The 23,777-nt window shown below is 37.5% G+C and overlaps 1 protein-coding gene across 2 annotated transcripts in view; it reads left to right on the forward strand.

Annotated features, from left to right (window-relative positions):
- ppargc1b (peroxisome proliferator-activated receptor gamma, coactivator 1 beta) overlaps positions 1–23,777 on the forward strand; it is a 118,910-nt gene that overhangs the window by 537 nt on the left and 94,596 nt on the right. The gene's annotated exons all lie outside the window — the stretch shown is intronic.

The following is a 23,777-nucleotide window of genomic DNA, read 5'->3' on the forward strand; positions in this document are numbered from 1 at the left end:
CAAAAAAATAAAACTTCTACTTTTTGCCCCCTCCCCCCCCCCAAAATCAACCGATCAAAGCAAAATGCTAAAGTCAGGTTGGAAGGGGAAATTAACAATATATTTTGTTTCCTCTTTGTGGCCAATTGGAGCCGCTTGCATGATTTTCACAATTTTACAAAACAATGAATCAGATTGATCCAGCAGTGTGGCTTGCGTAACTCGGGATATTTCTCACTCAACGTTAATGCATGGATCTTAAGTAAAATAGAACACAGCAGCAAACTCCGGTTGTAGCCACTTTACAATTGGTGACATGTCAGAGCAGTCTTGTTCTTTTTATTCTGTCCAAACTCGCATCGTTCTCTTAAGATGCGTAACTGTGAATATCAACTGGGTTGCATATCGGGCACAAACCTTACTTTCCCATCCTCAGCATGTTAGATAATGTACCTAGCAGAAACTTGGATAGTTTCTTGAATGCGTATTTTTCTAAAAAAAAATCATTGATGTGGGTGTTTGCGCAGGGGAGTTCTTTTATACGTTTTAATCTGCAACATTTATCTAGCCACTGCAAAAAATTGAGACACGCTAATCATGTGTAGTATATCATTTCATATTATATAAAAACTATAACTGCCGATAATGTACATTGCGTAAGGAATGCGAGCACGGGTTATGAAAGACAGTTTGGTAACGTGTCACATGAGAGCTTGCTGCACCGACGAATGCTGACGTCTCTGCTTTACTACTGGGAGCTGAGAATGAACCCGATGCCACTGCATTTCTGGCACCACACGCTGCGCATCTCAAGTAGTGCGGCCACATAACGCGTACTTTCTAGTGATTAAAACCAAACCTCTTGTTTTGATTGTAGAATGCAACTATGTCCGGTTATGCCAGATCATCGCGCTTGACCATAGGCAAACTTGTGCATGCAGTTTTTCTGGGACCTGTGAAACAGCAAATGCCATTTGCAAAATGAAAGCAAAGGACTCCACTCCCATAATATGTAATTTTTTTGACATTGTTATAACTTTCTTAGGTGTGGTCCGAAACATTTAATATATTAGGACAGGGTTTGCGGAAGCTTTTTAATGGGTCACCTCAGTGTGACCCTTGACACTGCCATCTAGTGTTACAGTTATTTTTGGATGAAGCTGCATCTGGATTGTAACAGCAGCTGAGAGAAGCAACGGCAGCCTTTGAAGTCTTGAAACAATCACGCTAATATACACATTGACTGATGTGGGCACAGTAACAGAACAGGTTGCGAGAGTTCAATTTTAAAGAATGTGATTGGATGGAAGAAAATGGAAAATTACACTTATAAGTGCTTGGCATTGGTTAAATTGAGAATATTGTTTAGCGTTTGAATTAAGAAAAGACAACTATTGTATTAGGTGAGATCCTTTAATAGGAAGTATATTATCTTAGTATTTTTTCTCAAAATCTGCTGAAGTGGAAAGAGTCTTAGCTGCATATTAATACTTTTGAACAACTTCTCATAACCCGAAGAACATCCATTAGTAATGCAAAGCCTGAATCTCACTCAACCTTTCATTGTTGACTGTTTAAGTAATTTTGTAGGAAAAACCTAGAAATACCAAAGCGAATTGATGTAAGGCTTGGCACAAGCAGAGCTTCAGCAGAATCAATCAATTTCTTCATTGACATTACCCCACCAACTGAAACCAGGTCAATTTCTCCTGGACCGTTGCAGATCTCCCCACCACAGCCCATAACCTGATAGTGCCCCAACCTCTCACTGTCCACTTCAATCTCTTCCCTAAGATCCACAAACAGGATTGCTCTGGTAAATCAATTGTTTCTGCCTGCTTTTGTCTCACTGAACTTATCTCCTCATACCTTCATTCTATCTTGTCTTCCCTTGTCCAGTCCCTTCCCACTTACATCTGGGACACTTCTCATGCCCTCCACCATTTTGACAACTTCCAATACCCTGGTCCCAACCACCTCATCTCTACCATAGCCTCCAGTCTCTATCACAGCCATATATCCTTCCTCAGTACAAGGTTACTGTGCCAAATTGTGGGTTAGTGTGTAAGTTGCTACTTTCATAAAGTCTAAATTTAAAAACACTTGAGTTTTATTCTGTGGTCCCAAATTCTTAAAAAGAACCAAAGAACATGACTTCAGAGATGAGTAGCTTGCATCAGTTACTAACATGGGATGGTTGAACAGTGGCCTTATCAGCAGGAATGCAAATGGAAAATTTTGTTGAAAATACTCAGAAGATCAGATGTCATCTGTGGAGAGAGAAACAGAGCTAATGACTTGAAAAGTTTATTAGGCTTCTCTGTTCACGGTTGCTTCCTGACTTGCTGAGTATTAAAAGTATTTCCTCCTTTTTCTCAGATTCACAGCATTTGCAGTGCTTTGCTTTTGATATTACACACAGTGATTGTTGGAGAGGCTATGATCCACAATTCTGTGATTAGAATTGCAATAAAGAGTAAATTTATCATGAGGACATTGGCTGTCATCTCAGAAAAGTTTATATGACCCTTTAGCTTAGCAGCTGCAATGACAACTAGTAGGTATATTGATTAATAAAATATTATGTAACCTTTTATCTCATTGAGGACATTTGTTTTGTGAAACAAAGTATTGATCACATTGCTGCTAAAATCTATATTAAATCACACTTCCTTCAGGTTGGTTAAGACACAAAGGATCAATGGGCAGCAGGTATGTCCAGCTCAAAGGTGACCCCTCGTATCTTAGTAATGCAAACAGGAAATGCAAAAGGACTTGGTTCAGCTGAAGCACCAATGTATATCGTGCATTCAGGCAAGCACTACTGCAGAATCAAATTGCTTCAACACAGTTAGCAAGTTCTCTGCTTGCCCTACTTAATTTACAATAAAAGCAAAAACTAGATCAATTGTATACTCCACCAGTAGGGGACCCAGGACTTATACAACTACACTTGGTTTATTATATAATCTGGATCAAACACCTGATCAAGAGGAATAACATGTTTAGAAGGAGGGGTGTTCATTATCAGATGTTACATTCTTGAGTCATAATAGATAATAGTCCCATTAGTTTTAAATTTTAGAACTATTTTTAAAACTTGATGTGTTTTTTTTCTCCCAGTTAAACAATTACTTATTTTGTTTTCCTGTGCATATTTAAGGTTGTCTTTTTGTCATGAGTGGCAGATTGTTTTATCATAATAGTAGGTTGTTTTTGATGTGATACTTGGCAGGAAAGCTCAGAAACTTATACCTCAGATAAACACAACCAATACACCTATTGCTAGTGCATTTGTAGAATGCTGATGAAAATGATCAAAAGAGGGGATGAAGAAGAATTGATTTATTCATCGAATCATTTACAACCTTCATTATGGCTGACTTTGCTTCAAAATACAGAAAATGCATGCGACTATCTTGTTACATCAGTCATTTGATAATTCCTCTAGTCCTGTAGTTTTGATGAATTTTATGAAGTGTTATGATGCTGAATTCTTGCTTTTACTTGCCTTTCATCTCATCTGTGATCAAACATATTTGTCAGTTTACTTAAGATGGAAGTGATAGCGGGGGGTTTTACTTAGACAGCAGCATGCATGTAACAGTGATGTTGAGTACACGTCATGGTTTTGCATGGGTGGAATAGTGTTGCAGTACATCTCACCACTGCAACAACCAAAATGAGGTAGAAACTTAGAAAAACTACAGCACAATTCAGGCCCTTCGGCCCACAAAGCTGTGCCGAACATGTCCCTACCCTAGAAATTACTAGGCTTATCCATAGCCCTCTATTTTTCTCAGCTCCATGTACCTATTTAACAGTCTCTTAAAAGACCCTATCGTATCCGCTTCCTCCACCGTTGCCGGTAGCCCATTCCATGCACTCACCACTCTCTGAGTAAAAAAACTTACCCCTGACATCTCCTCCATACCTACTCCCCAGCACCTTAAACCTATGTCCTCTTGTGGCCACCATTTCAGCCCTGGGGAAAAGCCTCTGACTATCTACCTGATCAATACCTCTCATCATCTTATATACCTCTATCAGGTCCCCCCTCATCCTCCGTCGCTCCAAGGAGAAAAGACCAAGTTCTCTCAACCTACTTTCATAAGGCATGCTCCGCATTCCAGGCAGCATCCTAGTAAATCTCCTCTGCACCCTTTCTATGGCTTCCACATCTTCCTGTAGTGAGGCGACCAGAACTGAGCACAGTATTCCAAGTGGGGTCTGACCAGGGACCTATATAGCTGCAACAATACCTCTCAGCTCCTAAATTCAATTCCCCGATTGATGAAGGACAATACACCATATGCCTTCTTAACCACAGAATCAACCTGCGCAGCCGCTTTGAGTGTTCTCTGGACCCCAAGATCCCTCTGATCCTCTGCACTGCCAAGAGTCCTACCATTAAGACTATATTCTGCCATCATATTTGACCTACCAAAATGAACCACTTCACACTTATCTGGGTTGAACTGCATCTGCCACTTCTCAGCCCAACTTTGCATCCTATCTATGTCCCTCTGTAACCTCTGACAGCCCTCCAAACTATCCACAACACCCCCAACCTTTGTGTCATCTGAAAACTTACTAATATTTGTCTTTGGCAAATAGGAGAGGCTTATTTTAAAAATGTCATGCCTTTTAATGAGAGTTCATTTGCATTAAAGTGTGACTAGTTGAAAGTGTGAGAACACATCGTGACGCCCTGCTTGTTGCTTTGTGCTTTTCATTCTTTGCTTCAACATTGCCCTTCTGAAGTTCTCTTGGTGAAGACAGTTCATGTACACTAAGATTTACACTTGTCTCATGTTTACTAATCTGGAAATATAATAATGTGTCATGGGTTATATTTTGCAAAACACATTGTCACATTTTAATTCTTAGGATGCCAACCACACGTCCATGTTTCACTTCAGTTTGAACACTTTTGCCAATACAAGAAATTTAAAGGTTGTAAAATGCAATTTGAAACCATCATAGAGCAAATGCTTCATCATTACACTGAAAGACAGAGATTTCAAAGGTCAGGGAAATCATCAAGTCCATTACGAATTGTCAGATGTTCTTTGAACAAACTGGAGTAATGAATAATATATTGGATAAAAAAAGTTTAACTCCATCAGGATAACATGTGTAGGAGTAGATGAAGTAATTCCTAGGATGCCTGAGTAATTCTTAGTCTAAGAATTCTAAGCCAATTATGGAAAACTCTGTTCTCTGTGATTCTCAGTGTTCTTCTCCCTCTTCACATAAAACTGAACAAAATATTTGAGACTCATTTGTGGAAGGAAAAGATACAATTTTCTGTAAAATCTGGTGTTTAAAGTACCAAGTGTCAGTGATAGAAGATGGGGAAGAGGAGGAAGTAATCAGTAAATTTTCCCTCTTTAGGCATGTCAATATGATGACAATACAACATGAGTTCTGGGAGTTCTTAAAACTACAGACATCTATACATCAGAAAAGAGACAACATAATACAAAGGCCCCAGAGATGGGTGTAAGGCCTGGAAACCGTCTCAGTAGCTTTTCTAAAGATGAGGTAAAGGATTTTTTGTGGGGCATTCATTTTGGCTGTTACCACAATTCCTAAGCATAAGGAACTCAAGAGCCAATTCTGTTGATGAGTTAAATTTAGGAAGACACTTACCTCATGTAGCCCTTAATACCTTGTACAGCATCATACACAACATTTCCCAGCCCATCCATGTGCTTTGTTGAGAGAAGTAGAAATAGTGGGATAAAAACCCAGCCTAATTGAACAAACACTGAGAAATATTTCTCTGATCGAGACAAATCCAGGAGGCTGCATTGTCTTTGATTTACATTATTAGGTACTTATTGAATAAGATGATATTTCTCTCAGGCAAAACACGTTTAGCTCTGTGAATATACCAATAGCATTCCATTTACATGCTGGCAATTTGTTTCACAGGTCCAGTAAAAATATCTGGGAAAAGAAACTACCCAGTGCCAGTCTGGTTCAGCCTTTTGATAACTTTAGGTGTGACCCCTGATCTTCCCTATTCGTATTACACTGGAACAATTGCTCGACACAAGCACAATGTAGTCTCCATTTTATACACCTCAATCATATTTCCCTCAGTCCATGTTTCTTTAAAAGATCAAGCATACCTGTCTGGGTAATGAAAATGTTTTAAATTGTCCTTGACATCAGATCATAAAATGTGCACTGAAGCCTTTCGCAAGAAATGTATAAATAATTCGGCTTATGCGATCAACCTTCCAGAAGTAATGGAAACCCAACTTTTCTTCCTCCTGAAAAACTGCTATCAAAGAAATGTTGATCATTTGTCGCAACAAGTTTGAAAAAGATTAAAAACTGGCATATAGCTTCTTACAGAAGGGATAGTAATAGTGTGAGTTAACTAGTGAATCATCTGTGTTGAAGCCATTTCCTATATCCTCATTAGTTAATTTCACAATAGATCTAGAAATTAATACAGTCCTGTTTTGTTTGGTTTCTGGCATACAGTACGGTGGGTGTGCTGTGGTATGAATATATGACTGACAACTCCTTTAGTTTGGTAGTTTGTGTTCAGCTGTGTTGCATTAGTGTTCTGTAAGCAGTTTGATAATGTAGCATACTTGGCTGGAGCTCACACTTATTCCATATATGCTCTGACAGACCATGGAATCCTAGATATCCTCAAAAAAAATTCTTTCTCTAGCTCTTGTCTCCATTTTTGGTTGTTCTTCAACATACTTCCTTTTACATTGCCTAAACTTTCCTATTTAACTCCAAACATGTACTTTTATGTTAAAAACTATAAAACCAAGTCTGACTACTTTTTGTAGCTCTGGTGAATGTGCAACAGAATACTAGCACAAGTTTCTTTAAAAACATTAATGGAATGTTGCAGTAAAATGTGTTGAAGTAGTTTTTCTCTGTTTGACATAAATTTCTGGTTTAAAAAGTAATGATTTGGAGTGTGTGCTTGTTTTCAGATGTAGAATTGCACTTTGGTCTTTGTAAGATCCTTGCTAAAGTTGTCAGTGGTATCAGGAGAAAAATGATCGTTATTTCATTGAATAACCCCCATCTCCTTAATTCTTTTCTAAATTTGGTATCCCCCCCACCCCAGTCACAGACTCACTCTGTTTCTTGCTTAGGAAAGGGTCAGGTGGGGGAGTATGGATAACCTATTATTGTGTTGTAACTGCTCTCACTTTCCGCAGTCTCCCTGTAGAGTAGCATCCTATGCAGTGTCATGTTCTGTATATCTGTCTAGCAGATAAGTTAAAAGCTGGAATTCATAGACTAAGGGAATATTTGACTTCAGTCAATTAACAAGATGACTACAACACCATATTTGAAATCACCTTTTACACATCAAGTAGAAATTTGTTTTGGTTACTTTTTATTGACTTCAATAAAACTGAATGTTGAAGGGGAAATATAATGAATCTTTTGTTATGATTATATGTTTAACACAAGTGACCAAAGATGAATTGCTGTTCCTTCACTTCTACAAACAATATATTTAGCAACATGGTTTGCTGATGTCTGAATTATGTATAATCGGGTATCATTTTAGAGCAGTTTCTTTGGAATTTTTGTTTTCTCATGTTTTTAAAAACGATTATCTTATTATACCTTTCAAGTAATGGGCCCCATGACCAAACACCTCTGTTGTATAATGCTAAACCTGTGCATTATTTGAACAATACTGTGGTAAGGAAGGCATTATTGTGATACACGGATGTGAGAATTATCATAGTTAACATTCAGTCCATGATATTTTAAACTGTCAGTAAATGGAGAGAACTTAAATGGTAGTGTTCAAGGATGGATGGAGAGTGAGGACATGCTAAAGTTATCTATGTGCCAAGAATAAATAGTGGAAAAATTGGGTTCAATTTTAAGCATTATTCTGTATTTACTGATGTAACAATGGTGACTGCACTTCCAAGTAATCATATGTGAATTATTGTTGAGATGCCTGAGGGGCATAATTATGAGTTACACAAGTGTATGTTCTTTCATGTTATTCTTAGGATTACTTAATAATAAATGGTTAGCTGTCACTACAAATGTTTCACCTTATCAGGTTCTATCTGGTTATAATTGACAGACTTTAACAGGATGTTGTATTGAGTCATACTTTAGTGTTTGGTAAGCTTTTCATTGTACTATTCATATTGTGAAAATTTGTCAAGATGTTTCTCATGAAGTAATATTTAATTGCTACAAAATTCCGAATCTTAGAAGACATGCAACAATATCAGTGTTGTCAGTACTTGCTTTTGTTTCTGTTTCTGATACATTCACTAAAGGACTGATTAATATTTGGGTATGCTAGCTCTTGTAGGATTCTCCCTTCCAGTATGTGCAAACATGACCAAAGAGCTGAATTCCAGCAGAGAGGTGAGAGTGACATCCCTTGACATCAACACAGCTTTTGATTGGGGTGTGGCAACTGGTAAAACTGAAGCTAATGGGCACGAAGGAGTAAACGCTCCATTAGCTGGAGTCGTACCTTACACAGAGAAAGACGATTATGGTTATTTGAGGTGAATCATCCCAGCCCTAGGACATTGTGGCAGCTGTCATAGACACAGCCGTCTTCAGCTGCATAGTCAGTGAGCTTGCTTCCATCATGAGTGCTAATGTTCACTGAGGATTGCAGAATATTCAATTCCAGCTGTCACTCCTCAACAAATAAAACTGTCCATGCTTGTATGCTGCAAGACCTAGAGAACATGCATTCATGGGCTGAAAACTGGCAAGTATTGTGTAGCTTATGTGCCAGGCAATGATCATCTCTAATAAGAGGGATTCTAACCACCTACTCTTGATAATCAAGGCATTACTGTTGTTGAGTTCACCACTGTCAAAATCCTGGGTTGTCACCATTGTCCAGAAGTTTAACTGGACAAGCTACATAAATATAAAGACTATAAGAGCAGATCAGAAGCTGAGTATGCTGTAGTAAGTGACTTGCCTCCTGACTCCTTGAGCTCTTTCTGCCATCTACAAGGAACAAGCGATGAGTGAATGAAATACTCTCCATTTGCAGAGATAAGTGCAATTCAAAAAATATTTAAGAAGCTTGATACCGTACAGGACAAACCGCCAGTTTGATTAACACCCCTTGTCTTACTAATAGCTTGAGACATTTTAAGGATAATTAGTGACAGTAGAAATATGCCAATGACCAACTGGATGGAGATTGCCTAAAATCATTTCACATGCAACTCTTTATTGCCAGCAGTTATATGCAATTGTTATGCTAGTATTCTGGATTTGAGACAGACCCTTGAGATGAAAGTCCATTGTTTAACCTACTTCACCATGTACTTTTGTTTTTTGGAATTTCTTGAGCAAAAGTAGGTCAAGATTTCAAGTAACATTGCATGCAAGACCCATCCACAAATATTTCCCTTTCTCTTTGACATCTTTATTGTATTTTTCCACCTTAGCTTTAGTTTTTCATGTAAGATATGAAGCTGCTTCTACGTCTGTGCAAGATTTAAATTACAACCTAGATGTTGTGTAACACACACTTTAGCTGGCACCAGTTTTCTGCTCTCCATCTGGAGAATTATGCAGCCTTTACTCTGTGGCCCTATCAAGTATAAAGTCAGCAACTTGCCACAAAGGAAGTGATGTGCATAAATCTGTTCAAAAAGCCACAACCCTAAGTAACTTGTTTTTACAAATGTTAAGCAGCTTAATTGTGCCAATGTTGAAGAGAAACAGGTGAGGCTAACCAGCCCTTTGAGCCTGTTCCAACATATAGGCAAAAGTATCTGAATTCCAGTTTTTGTCTTTGATCCAGATCCCTTAATCCCTTCACACAGTGAAAAAAACTGGGAATCTCTTAAAATATCAATTAATCCAATGCTTGGGAAGAGAATTGAAGATTTCCATTACCCTTTAAGCAAAATTATGCTCCTGATTTCTGAATGACCTGTCAATATGAAAAGGACACCACAAAGAAATACAGGAATAGACCATTTGGCCTCCTGCACCTGGACTACTATTTAGGTAGATCAAGGGTAATCTTTCATCTCAGCACAAGTTCCCTGTACTAATCCCTTGGTTCCCTTGATATCACAATATCTACTTGGTCCATCAAGTCCCTGTGAAGGTTCGCTCATCCCTTTCCACCCATCCCATGGCACTTTCCCCTGTAATTGTAGAAGGTGCAACACTTGTCCCTACACCTCCTCCCCCACCACCATTCAGGGACATAAACAGCCCTTCCAGGTCAGGCAAAGATTCACTTGCACCTCCTTCAACCTTGTCTACTTGATTTGGCGCTCTCGATGTGGTGTCCTCTACGTTGGCAAGACCAAGCATAGACTAGGTGACTTTTACGAGGAACATCTGCGCTCTGTCCACAATGGCCATCTAGAGCTCCTGGTTGCATGCCATTTCAACTCCCCCTCCCATTTACACACCAGCCTGTCAGTCCTCAGCCTTGTCCACTGGCAGAGAGAGGTTAAATGCAAACTAGAAGAACAACACCTCATATTCCGCCTGGGTAGTCTACAACCCAATAGCATGAACATTGAATTTTCCAATTTCAGTTACCCCGCACCCCTCTATTCCTTTCTCCTTCTGAATGGTTCTCCCAAGTCCGCTTTTTCCAACTGCCCCCAGCCCCTGTTCTCCAGGTTTGTTCCCCTCCCCCACCTGAATCCATTTGCCCATTATCCTTCCTTACCTATCAGATTCCAGCATCTGCACCCTCTTGTTTCCATTTAGCATCTTCCAGCCTTTGTCTCTATCTCTGGCTCCATATGCCTGCTTTCTTTTTTCCTATCTCCTCATCTGTTTCTACCTATCACCCACCAGCTGCTGTCTCCCAACTCCACCCCTCTCCTCCTCACTTGGCTCCATCTGCCTATCATCATCGTCCTCACTCGGTTCTACCTATCACCTGCCAGCTCTTGCCTCACCCCTCCCTCTCATCTCTGTATACTGGCTAACTTCCCTCTACACTCTCAGTCTTGATGCAGGACCTTGATGCTGAAATGTCGACCATCCTTCTACCTTCACAGTTGCTGCCTGACCCACTGAATTCCTCCAGTTTGTTTTTCTTTGTTTTTTTTGCTGCAGATTACAGCATTTGCAGTGTCTTGTGTCTCTACTTTTCAATCTCTCCCCATTTTAAAAAATACTCAGCCTTGTTTTTTTTTAACCAAAGCAGATGACTTCACATTTTCCACACCATATTCTCTCGCCATGTCCTTGCCCATTCACATAGCTTGTCTATCTTCCCTCTCTGCATCCTCTTCACAACCCACATTCCCACCCAGTGTTTTTTTATCAGCAAACTTGGATTTGTTACACTTGGGTCTCTTCATGCTAGTGATTGATGTAGATTGTCAACAGTTGGGTGTCTAGTACCAATCTCTGCACCGCCCAACCAGTCACAGCCTTCCTACCCAGAAATAACCTATTCATTCCTTTTCTTTTGCCTGTTAACCCATCCTTAGTTCATTGCCATCAGATCACTCCAATCCCTTGTGCTTGTATTCTGTTTTATAACCTCTTGTGTGGCACCTTCTGCACATGCCAATCTCAAAAAAAACTCACAGATTTGTCAAGCGTGATTTGACTTTCAGAAGTCCATGTCAACTCTGCCCAATTCTATTATTATTTTCTAAATACCTGCAACTTGTTTAATAATTAATTTTCCCCACTACTGGTGTTCTGCGTCCTTTCTTTTTTTTCAGAACCACAACTGCTCTGTGGTTCCCTGTTTTCTCACTCTCTCCTTTCTTAAATAGTGAGGTTACACTTGTGACCTTCAGTTTGTGAGAACCATTCTTAAATCTATGGAATTTTGCCAGTGCATTTACTATCTGCATAGCCACCTTTTTCAAAACTTTGGGATGCAAGTCATTGGGTTCTGGGGACTTGTAATCTTTCAGTCCAATTAATTTTTCTTTTTATTTGCTACTGTTAACTTCATTCAGCTCCTCATTCACACTGGGCTGGTGTTATCCAATATCTCCAGGAGATTTTCTGTGTCTTCCACGAAAATAGACTCAAAATATTTGTTTCAGTTCACTATCATTTTCTTATTCCCCAATATACTATCTTCTATTCCAGTCTGAATGAGATTCACATTAATTTTTGATCTTTTTCTTTTTTACAAATCCATCAATGCTTTTTCAGTCTATTTTTATATTTCTCACTTGGTTGTTCTTATATTTTACTTCCCATTTTCTTATTAATATCTTGCTCCTCCTTTGGTTAATTCTGAAAATATTCAAAATCTCAGGTATACTGCTATTTTTTGGAAACATTGTAAGCCGTTTCCTTTGATGCAATACCTTATTTAACTTGTTAGCCAGCTGGACCACTTTTCCTGTAAGATTTTTGTGCCTTAAAGGGAGATGTATATTTGTTACAGACTACTTGAAATGTTATTATTGTTAATTTACTGTCATGCCATTAATGTAGTTTTTCAATCCACCTCAGCCAACTCATTCTTCATGGGCTTGTAGCTTCTTTTGTATAGACTTAGTTTAATTTCAGATTGAACTATGTCACTTTCAATCTTTATATAAACTTGCATCATATTCTATCTCTACTTTTCTAACAAAAAGCTCTTTCAGTGTCATTAGAATAAAGGCAGAACTTTATTTTTCAATACTGATGATAGCAAAGGCAGTTTTGGAATAAAAGCAGAAGGTGCTGAGAACACTGAGTAGGTCAGACTGCAATAGTTGTGAAGCAGTTAACATTTCAATCACTGTCCCTTCATTTGAAGTTGGTGCATCGTGTTTTGAGAGAAATATGATCTGATCTACTTTTATTACCAACAATGCTACTTTGGCATAAGAAGAACTTGTTGATGGGACAACAGAATGATAAATATGAGAAACTATTTGTGGAGGATAATAGCCAACCAGTGAAGACATGCATAAATGTCCTAAATATCTAATCATTACTTCAGAATCAGCATCTTTCATTACTGACTTCTAATAATATATACACTGTGTGGAGGGAGATAAGGGAAAAAGAATGGGATTCCTCTCTTGTGTTCTTTGGAGTAAAGCAGGGAGTCTCACCTATGAGAGATTTTGTTTATAAAAGGATATTTCCTCACGGTAAGCATTAATAGGGAAGGTCTTGTTCATAAAAATTTGAGAGATAACTGGGTATTTGCAGCTATTTGGGGAGGCAAACTTATAGATGCTATTTATGGTTTTCATTGATTACCAGGTGTGAATTAACAGCCATTAAAGAAACAGGATCTTTTCACACATTTAATGTGGCATCTTTTTCATCACAGTGATCCAACTGTTATATTTTTATAGATATTTAGATGACTCAGTTTAATATCTTTGTGGTTTTAAGTATCTTTATATGGCAAACTAATTTTATAATTTTATTACCTTTTCATAATATATTTCATATATTTAATACAATCTTTCAAATGAAATGCTAAAAGTAGTAAATGTAACTAGCTGTGGTATTAGTTCACTGTACAGTGTACTAATTTAAGTGTGTTTATTTGATGAAAAAAGTTAAGAGAAAAGTATTTTTTAGGAATGGTGTGTTGTTACTTGTTATCTATCCTAATTGTTAAATAAAAGTAGAATGCAGAGTGGAACTGTTTTCAAATCTTGTAGAATTGATTTACGGATACTATAACATAGTTTCCTGTCTTGGGAAAGTTGCTATGACCTATGTGCTAGAAAGCTAATCTTGGAGGTAATTGTGTCAGTTAGTGATGATTGTTTTACTCTTAAAAAGTGAATTTGCGGTATTCTAGCTTCTGTTACACATTTGTGGTTGATGTGATGGGATTTAATGCATACTGTTTGCTTTTGAGCAAAATCACTTGCGACTTGCTGTGCTTGATGTAGGGTGCTGACTTCTCCCAATGTTCTGGTATTTTGTACTTGGATACTGAGGGAAAGTTTTTAAAAACTAAAACAGTTAAGGAGATGCACTGATGTGCAGAGGCAACATTATCTGTGACAGAGCAACCCCAGGCTTTGGGGTTTAAATCTGATTGGACATGTTAATTTTATCATAGTTTTTTTTAAATAAAGCTGTTGGTTAAAATGCTTTCGGAAGTATAAGGGTACTCTGAAGGTACTTGGTAAAATGCTTTGTGATGAAGTGTGGTACATTGAATACCACACTAAGCATAAAACATAGAAGCAATTAAATCATGACCATTCAAGTCTGCTCTACCATTCAATAAATTTATAGCATTTGCTACATCTCAGATGTGTTACTTGTATTCCTTGGTTCCCTTGGTGTCCAAAAATGTATCGATTTTAGCCCTGAATAGATTCATTGACAGAGCATCCTGAGTGTGAGTTTATCCTTTGGAAAGAAAGCTCTCTCAAACAGCACATGAAAAATGATTCGATGATTTTTTTAAATGTTATTTTAAGAAGAATGTTGACTTGGGAGTTGGAAGAACTTAAGGCTGTTCAGGTATTCTTCTACGTAGTTGAGTAGACATCATCATCATGGCTCACCAAACTGTTTCCTCAGTACTGCACTGAAGTCTCAGCCCAAGTGTCAGATTATACATTAACACCTTCTCCCTCAGAAGCAAGAGTACTGAAAACTGAGTCAAGTTCTTGGCCGAGAAGAAATTTTTTTAAAAATTAGAAGCTAGAAGAGCTACGATCAATATTCATGAAGGAAAAAAAGCTGGAAATCTGACATAAGAGTTCCTGGAAATATTCTGCAGGTCTGATAACATCTGTAAAGAGAGTAACAGTTCTGATGGATGACTATTGACCTGAAGTTGCCTGACCTGCTAAACATTTCCAGTGTTTTCTGGTTTTATGTCAGTATTCATGTTTTGTTTCCTTTTTTCCAGCTTAAATATTTTTCCTTGTAATGAACAGTGCTTTCAACAAAATAGTTTTGCCTGTTTTGATCAGTGATTCTTGGTGGCTGCTTTTTAAGTGTGATGCCAACACCTATGGTCCATTACCTTGAATGACGTTATTAAGAGAGCCGACAAAATATTGAGACAGCCGTTTAATTAGCTTCACTTGAGATATGGGCCAGACCTGTTCCATCTGTTCGCATTAAGGGTGCTTATATTGATAATGTTTTGCCTTGTAATTGCCATTAATAAAAATGTCAGTGGACCATCAAGTAAGAAAACAAAAATACAGCTTCAGAAATAGCATAATCGCATAATAGTTACAGCATGAAAGCAGGCAGTTTGGCTAGTTGATTCCATACCAGCTCTATGCTAGAGCAATCCATGAGATCCGTAACTCGGTCCCCTTTTGATTGCTGCAGTTGAATCCACCTCCATGCTTTGAATGTGACTTCAAAGGTGTATATGGAAAATGCTATCTTGTCCAAGAACGGGAACTTAATATTTTATTGAGGAGATTCGATATAAACAGAGGAAATAATGGACTCCAAACGATAGTGTATCATAATCACTGGATGTGCAAAATAAAACCAGACCTGATAGTTTTCCAGCATTTTGGATTGATCTTGATCTTCTAAATCTCACTATTTTTGACTTTTTTAAACAAAACAATTTTTTTTAATTACAGTGTTTTTCATTTGTCATTTCCTGGTCCATCCCCCTCCCACCCGACATCCCTATGACATTAGCTTTTTTCTCTTGCATTCTAATTAAACATCTTTATTACTATCAAACTGTATTCTGTGATTCATTCTAACAACATGTAAACTCAGTGTAAAAGTCAGATTTTCATTTTCCATACTTTTCAAATATTTTCCATAGATTTATCCTTATCGGGCATTTAGGCGAATGAAGTGGAGTATTTATGTGGGACCTATTTGGTAATATCTCCTATTATATTCCACCAATTGCCCTTTATCCCTTAATCTCTCCCTGATCCAACATTGATCAGTTCAAGACCTTTTGAAACAGATTGCTGGCAAGTGATCCACAAAAAGTTGCACCACTTTTTACTTCCTGAAAAATTAGAAATCAAAGGCCTGCAAAATTACAAAGGAGGCCAAAATTAACCAAAGGATGAATATAATTTGAATTTACTAAAATAGTCTTCATTTTAATTCAGTCATAGTCTATTTTTGGTTCTGATTTCAAAACTTGCAGATTCATTTCTGTAAGCAGGTTCAGACGAGGCAGGAACCAAAAAACAAAGATACTAGAGTGTTATGAGGTTTGCTAATGACCAGATAGCAGCCGTACCATTTTTGAAATGTATTATTTTCAGAATATGTTACAGGAAGAATAGGTTGTAAATACTAAAACTTCCATCACTGGACCAAATGTTCTCCTTATTGTGGAGAAGCACATTCTGCAGAGGGAGTGCAGAATCAGTAATAGCAACTTTGCAATTTCTATGTTAAATCATGCGTATACAGCAACCCTGAAGTTCCTGCCAGTTTTATGATGCTTGATGGTGAATGCAACAATTGCAATCACATAATCCATGCCATATTTATGGTACCAATATCAGAGCTTTGGGATGATGTCTCAAACTTTAAGAATGGATCATAACAACTTGTAGTATGATTCTTTAAGCTGTTATGTCCCTCCATTGTTTGCAAGCTTTCTTTTTCTGTAACCCTATAAAGTGGGTGGCAGTGGAATATTTAGAGTCCGTTTCTCTCTGATTTGAGTATAAGTAGATTCTTCATTGTGAGATTGTAGACTATTGGTCAGGAACAGGGTCCCAAACTTTTTTCTTTCTTTTCAATTAAAGTCTTTCCCAGTAATCCACCTGAATGTAAGTTTAACACAGGCAAGTAAACAAACCTTTCAATTCACTGAATCACCAGAGAACAGAAAGAATTAGGATAGAAATTTATCCTTAGTTGCTAACACTAAATAGACAATTTTGTAGCAGCTTCTCATTGTACTCTGTTTCCAAAATTTAGTTGCGTTGAAATCAATTTGCAGCTGCTACTGTATTTTGCATTTAGTGTAAACAGCTAAGGACACATTTTTACTCTTTGCTCTTTTAAGGTCAAAAGCAATCTTACAACATACATATCCAGGCACCAAAAAGTAAACATTTTGATGCATTTGTTTCCATACCATACATAAATGTTAATAAAAGCTATCACATGTATGCACAGGGGAGAAGAAATTAATCTCCATTCCTCCATATACCAACAACTAGCTTGCTATTTGTTTCTTGAGTACTAGAAGTGATTGAGAAGAGTTTTGAATAAATTCATTCTGAGTTTTATGGTTGAGTTTGTTTTCTTGTAAAGGTTCAGTTGAAAAGATAACATTTGAAATGTAGTTTTGAGCAGATAATAGAAAGTTGACCTCTGCACTCTGATGAAAGGAGATAATGATGGATAGAGGCTTTTTATTACATTTATGTGGTTGATAGTTGGTTTGTTTTCAGTTTAGATTTGTTTAATTTGAAAGCTTCTCTTCTATTTCTCATGTTATTGGCTCTTGAACCTCGGTAGTGTCTCCAAAATGTTTTGAATTTGTATAGATTGTAATTTTGACCAGAATCATTTTAAGAAATTAAAAATATTTTCCACCTTTTCTCCTACATAACAACTCAGCTGGTCTTACTGCTCTCCAAATACAGATATTTATTAGTTATTTAATTTAACTATTACTGTAAATGCTATCTAAAAGATAAGGCTGAGTTATTTTCTGCTTAGCTTAGCTTATTGATATTTAAAATCCATTTGGAATGTAGACAAGTATTACAATGGTTAATATAGAAATAATATGGAAGTCTGTTAATGTATTTTGCTTTGTATTAAGGTTACTTCTTGTCTAGGCAAATGCAAAAGAAGCCAATTGAAGACAACGGTAGGAATCCATTTTCATTGTTGCTGGCAATAAACACATGCGAGGGAACTTGCCACTTGTACATGTCTCCTGTTGTTCAGTTCCATTCAGGTCAATTCATTAGAAACTGTTGATCATTACAAGAAACAGCTTTGTTTAGGTCTATGTTAACATGATGTGGCATTTCAGACTTACTCTTATTTCACTGTACTATCAGGTCTATAAGTAGAAAGCAGTTAAGAGATGGTGTCATGATTTTGAGCTTGGTGACCATTTTTTGTAACAATAAAACACGATATTCTTTCTGTGTTTTAAATCAAAGTAGATTTGTGGAAACTTATCATTCTTTTTATGGGTGTTTACTGCAGGCACTTAGACAGGGATGAGTTTATTTATTAATGGCATGTATTAAAGCTAGATGGACTAGCTTTTGCAATGTTCCAGCTTAATCTGCTGTAAAATCTCTCATACAAAATGTGTTAGCTCAAGATGACCACACTTGCTTTGAGCCGTACTCTACTCAGAGAAGGGGTTCTTTAAACCAGGAGCCAGAGGGGAGAAGTCTGTGCGCCCATATTCAAGGGCGAAGGCAGTTTAGCAAGTTTTATCATCAGGTAACGTGGCATTTCTTGGGATCTACTCCACAGAGAGAGAAAAACTGTTTATTCAACGGCCAGCTAGCAAATTTCAAAACTGAGAAGAAATGAGAGAAATATCCAGGAAACATGGGGACTTTTGAAGATCAGTAATTTGATCTAGGTCCAGGCACAAGGCCTAGTCTAATGAGCAAAGCTTGCTTGACTTGAGCTTGGACCTGATCAAAACATAAAAGTTAAACCTAAAAAATTAAGTTAACTCTGTTTTGTGGATAATATGGCGTATTTTAGTTCTATTTCTTATTCAAAGAGAGTATTTGAAGTTAGTGTAGTCAAGCTAAAATCTAAGTATAATGTTTACTTGGTATCAGTGGCCAGACTATTCAGTGAAATTTGAAATGTGTGACCAGAAAGATTCCTTTAGTTAAGCCTACAGCTTGGTAGGTGGGGCATATTGCCACACAATGAGTATTCAGAGTCACTGTCATTCCTTTACTCTTTCAGCAGAATTCCTTCTCACAATGCTGGAAGAAATGTTCATTAAGAGTGTCAGCCAAGAAAACAGTGTGGATTTTGGAAAAGCTCTTACAACTTGAATGGAGACATTCAGCTGCAAGTCAACCTGCTGAATGGGAGGGCTTTTTTTTAGCACCAGATGAGGGATATGCTATCCAGCTGCAGCATGTACCAGGACCTGGGTTAATCTGTGAGAGTAGAAGTATTACTATCCCAGGCTGAGTCAGTAAGCAGCTCCATATTGTTTACCCTCCTATCTACATTGCTGTAAGGTATTTCATCTTCAGTGGTAACTGAGAGGTCAACCTGGGGTGAGCCCAAGAAAAGTAGATGTTTTTTTCTGTATTTTTTCAAATTTCACTGAGAGTTTCTTTGATCTGAAATTTCTTGCACAAGTACAGTTGACTAAGGATAAATTTCTACCTCTAAATCTTTGGTTAGTTGAATAAATTTGATGTTATAACCCTTCAGTTTTGTTGGAGCAATGTACAGGGGTGCAGGAAAACTCCTTTCATTATTTGTTATTATAGGCAAATGAAATAATGCAAATAAAAATTTGATTGCAGTGTATTAAATTAGTTGAGGTTGGATAATTGGTGTAGAAGCAAAAAAATATGGCGTAGATGTTCTGCCTTTGTTATTTATTTGACATTGTAATACATATCTGCTGACCTCCACTTCTGAAATTCTGGAACTGAATTTGGGGGAAGAGGGGATCTGAATTCAGAGACAAATGCTACTGAACAGAGGATGAACGCTACCCCACAGTATTTTGTGATGATGTTTTACTTATTGTTGAGTGCTACACAAGACATGCAAAGCATCACTGAGGGGCATCAAAAAGGAAAAGCTTTGTGCAAATAAATAGCATTTATTTTGGAGTGCATACTGGAATTACTGAGATTGTATGTATTAAGTGGCTGAGAGGTGTTATCACTTTCATTTAATTAGTCTTGAGGATTTTCGAAGCGACCAATGGCTTTTTTTAATTGAGTTTGTGTCTTAATGTATTGACTCAATGCTAAAAATTCACTCCTAAGTTAGTCATTCAAATTCTTTTTGAGCTGAAGTAGTGGAAGCCTACATGTTAGCTTGTACAGTATCTCTCCACTTCTGTATATCATCATCACCATATGGATTTTGAATGGAATTATTATAGAATATGTACTGCTGTCACCTGATTTAAGATGTATCATGATTCAAATTGCAGGCTTTAAGGAGCATGGAATTATCAAGTTCAATCCAGCCTATATTGGCATGATATCCGCATTACATTGATCTGTTTCTTCTTGCTAAAAAACTTGACAGGATTTAAAAGTTTTGATTTTATGAGAGTTTTTCCTCGTTAATCTTGCCTGTCATCGAAGAGGGCAAAACATTATGGAGCAATGACAGATGATGCTGTATCTAGAACAGCAATATGATTTCAAAATAGCTTTTTGCTATCTCAAGGTCACTCAGTGATTGGATTGTGACAGCTACAATAATGTAAGTATTTTAAGTGACTGCTCTTTCTAAAGTAATTTACAAGCTCAAAGGGGAATGTTAAGTAATACATTACAATGTTGGTTGAAATTAAAAGTTGAACACATTTATTTTACATCTTACAAACCTCAAAGAAAAACACTAACTTTTGGTTATGAAGTGTCTGATGCGAAGTTTGATCTTTTAAGCGACTTTAAATACAGATGTTTGTACCTTGCTATGCTTAAATCTTTGCTTCAGATTTTAGTCTTTGCTTCATTTCTATTTTTTTCCTTGTTCATGATTTTATTAATCTATTGATTATATACATTCACTAATTTAATATGTAAATTTTGTTTAATTGTGTGTGTTGAATAAAACCCATGCAGCTAAGGTGTTCACAAAACCAAGATTTCATTGCTTTAACAGTATGACTAATCCAATGCAAAAATAACTGAATGCTCTGAATCAATTTGTCTGTGAGATTGGCAAAGCGCTCTACATACAGTACTCTACGGTGAACTTAGTTGCTACCCTGATAAGTACTAACTGGTTATTAAATCAATTAATTAAGTGAGCTTCACTGAAGCTGCATGACACCGTCATTTGCAATTATATATTAAATTGTGCTGAAATATTATTTGACTTTTTTAAATAAACATACATTCTGAATTTTTTTGGTCATGTCTTCACAGATCTATCAATGACTTGCGATGCATATGAACTATTTTGGGGAATAAATCCATCAGCTATCATATTACCCAAGGAGAGGAAGAAAGTACACTCTCCAGAGAGGCAAGAATGGAATTAGAAAATTCATAAAAGCCAAAATCTAAGGATTGATGCAGATCCAAAATGATGTACAGGGAGGAAGATATTCAGTGTACTCTCTTGAAAAGGTGTAGCTAGGGAAAACAGATACATTGGTTAACAGGCTTTTACTTGTACCAATGGATTTAGTGATCTAAAGGAGCCAAGCACAGAAAAAGAGAATTTTGCAGCAGCTGCACTGAGATACTGTCCATTTGCAATATATAGTGCAATAAGGCTTGAGTAAAAATAAGATAAGAATGAATAATTCAGATTAATAGTATGAGGAGAGAGGTGTTTCCTAGAGCACGGTGTTGGGAGTAGTGTTATTCACCAGTTACACAAACAATGTGGACAAGGTGATCGGAAATATTATGTCAAAATTTGAGCATGTGACTAAATTGCATCACTGTGAGGTGATGCAGTTTGGTAGGTGGCAACATTTTACAGCTTAAAAATGGGGACCTAGAAATGAATCTTTGCAATTCCAGGAGAAACTGATGCTGCATAGGCCAAAATCACATCAGCAGAAAATTGTCACCAATTTTGAGCATGTCTCAGATAGATAATAACTATCATTAATGTCTTATGGTTCCTCCTTTGTGGGAAAAGTTTGCTTCTCAGGTCTCTCTTAAATACTTCCCCTCTCACCTTGAACCTACACCCTCTGGTTTTAGATTCCCCTACCCTGGGAAAAAGACCATGACAATCCATCTTTATCTATACCCCTCATAGATAAGATGTATTTTATAAACCTCTGTAAGATCACCCTTCATCTTCCTACGCTCCAGAGAAAAAAGTCCTGGCCTATCCGATCTCTCCAGATAACTCAAACTCTCTATACTGGTAACATCCTTGTAAATCTTTTCTACAAAATCTCTAGCTTAAACACATCCTTCCTATAGTATGAAGATCAGAAATGTATACAATATTCCAGGTGTGGTCTCACCAACATCTTGTACAGCTGAAACATGACATCCCAACTCTTGTACTCAAAGCCCCGTCCGATGAAGCATGCTAAACACTTCCTTCACCATCTTGTCTATCTGTGTCGCCACATTCAGGGAACTATGTACTTGTGTCCCTAAGTCTCTCTGTTTTATGATACTCCTGTGTAAGTTCCGCCCAGGTTTAACTTCCCAAAACGCATCATCTTGCACATCTGAGTTAAATTCCATTTGCCATTCCCTGACTCACTTCCCAGTTGATCTGGATCCTGTGGTAATGTTAGACAATCTTCTTCATTGTCCACCACACCATTAATTTGGGTGTCGTCTGAAAATTGTTTTAATAATACCACCCATATCCTCATCCAAATCGGATTATAAATGACAAGCCACAGTGGACTGAGCACTGATCCCTGTGGCACACCATTGGTCACAGGCCTCCAATCTGAAAAATAACCCTCCACTACCACGCTTTGTCTTCTTCTGCCGAGCAAATTTTGCATCCAGTTAGCTAGCTCACCCTGGATCCCATGTGATGTAACCTTCTGGTCCAGCCTACCATACAGGACCTTGTCAAAGGCTTTGGTAAAGTCCATGTAAACAACATCTACCACCCTGCCCTCGTCAATCCTCTTGGTCACCTCTTCAATTTTTGTTAAGTGCAGGGCTTCATAGGAAGCACTCATGCCCTTAGAAATACTTCCCTAGCAAACGCCTGGCATAAGAGCCCTTTGTATAAGGGCGCTTCCTCCGATGTTCAGTATTCTTTAGAAGCCTGTGAAAGTGCCTCTGCTCCCTCAGAGAGCTCTGCTAACCCTCTCCTATTTCAGCAGCATGCACTTATTCCTTGCCAACTTTCCCCAGTAACTGAAAGGTGCATCTGGTAAAGTTAATTGCTCCGTTCTGAGATTAGATTTGTGAGGAAGAGTAAGACCATGCTAGAAAATTGGACCCATAGCACCTGCTCTTCCTGAAACAAGTGACACATTACTTAAGGAAACTCACAACCACTGTTTTGGAACTGCTATCTTGTGCTTTCTAAAGTAACATTAAGGAGGTTGCTGATGCTGAAAACATGGTGCAAGATGAATTTCTAAACCTAAGAATCAAAGGGGTGTATGGCCTCAGAATCAAATGTAAATGGGCAACAGAGATTAAAATAAAAGAAAATTGCAAAAAATGCACTCTTCTATTTCTAGTAAAATAAAAATTGAAAACAGAGAATCTACACTAAACCCGTATGCAGTGTCTCCACTATGATGTTTTGTCTTTAAATTCCAACAAAGAATGCAGATGAACTGGAGAAAATATGAAAGATACTTATAGGGATGGTACCTGAACAGGATGGAGTTCCTATACAGAAATGTAAAGGCTAAGAAGGTGTTTAATTGAAGTCTTTAAAATTAAGATTAAATTCAATATGGTGGACCTGGAGAAAATGTTTTCCACTTTTAGGATACTCCAAAGTCCAAATCTGGGGGCCATAACTTTGAGATTCACTGATAAATCCAGTGGGAATTTCAGGAGAATATAGTACTTGATGTCATGTTGAGGCAAAGAGCATGGATGAATTTAAGAGAAAATAAAAGAGGGGACAAATGCACAAAAGGGTATGTTGATGGAGTGAAATTAGGTGGGAATAGGTTTGTGTTGAACTTTTGCTCTGAATTACCTGTTTCTGTTCTGTCACTTGGCTTTGTAGGCCTTTTGCTGACAAGCTAGAGT

The sequence above is a fragment of the Pristis pectinata genome, chromosome 4, assembly GCF_009764475.1.
Source record: "Pristis pectinata isolate sPriPec2 chromosome 4, sPriPec2.1.pri, whole genome shotgun sequence".
Lineage (NCBI taxonomy): Eukaryota > Metazoa > Chordata > Chondrichthyes > Rhinopristiformes > Pristidae > Pristis > Pristis pectinata.